Genomic DNA, 380 nt, shown 5'->3' on the forward strand with positions numbered 1-380 from the left:
CACTTTCTAGCTTAAGTAAAGGATCTTCTCTTCAACAATTCTTTTCTTGTATTTGTTAAGACTTAGTGTGTAACTAAATATTGTTTAGATAGGTTTTTATCACTTTATCTTTCCGCAAACAATCTTGTAAAATTTGTATTGATCTTCTTTATCAATATATTTTAAATTTGAAAATATTGTGTTTGTATTCATCACCCCCTTCTACAAACTGTTTTACTATTCTTGTAGACCCTCAAGGGACCAACAAGTGGTATCAGAGCAATGTTTTCTTTCTTTCTTTCTTTGTGTTTAGCTGTTTTCAGTATTAGTTTATCTTCTTTCTTAGATAACTTTACCGCTTACAAATGGCTTTACAAATTACAAACACACACAAAAGATAA

This window comes from Cynara cardunculus, unplaced genomic scaffold, assembly GCF_001531365.2.
Source record: "Cynara cardunculus var. scolymus isolate 2C unplaced genomic scaffold, CcrdV1 Un_Scaffold_4506, whole genome shotgun sequence".
NCBI classification, from domain to species: domain Eukaryota; kingdom Viridiplantae; phylum Streptophyta; class Magnoliopsida; order Asterales; family Asteraceae; genus Cynara; species Cynara cardunculus.